A 277-nucleotide genomic window follows, 5' to 3' on the forward strand; every position below is an offset into this window, starting at 1 on the left:
TATATATATATATATATTGCTCTTGGCTTTTAACCAGGATCTTAAAGTGCAAACTTTCCTGTTACCTCATGTCAGTACAAGTGTTGGAATGACAATAAATGTGGGGTATGTGGGGGGCGGTTCGAGCTTATTACACAATTGCACTGATTTGCTGCTGTTGACTACATCTCAACAGTCCACCTCTAGATGTTTACCAGAAATTTGCACTTGGCGTTGAGGCGTGACATGTTTAAACCAGCCTGGTGAGACCGTCATTGATCTGATTGTAGAGGAATGA

The sequence above is a fragment of the Haplochromis burtoni genome, unplaced genomic scaffold (assembly GCF_018398535.1).
Source record: "Haplochromis burtoni strain Fernald_Lab_line unplaced genomic scaffold, NCSU_Asbu1 Contig_48, whole genome shotgun sequence".
Lineage (NCBI taxonomy): Eukaryota > Metazoa > Chordata > Actinopteri > Cichliformes > Cichlidae > Haplochromis > Haplochromis burtoni.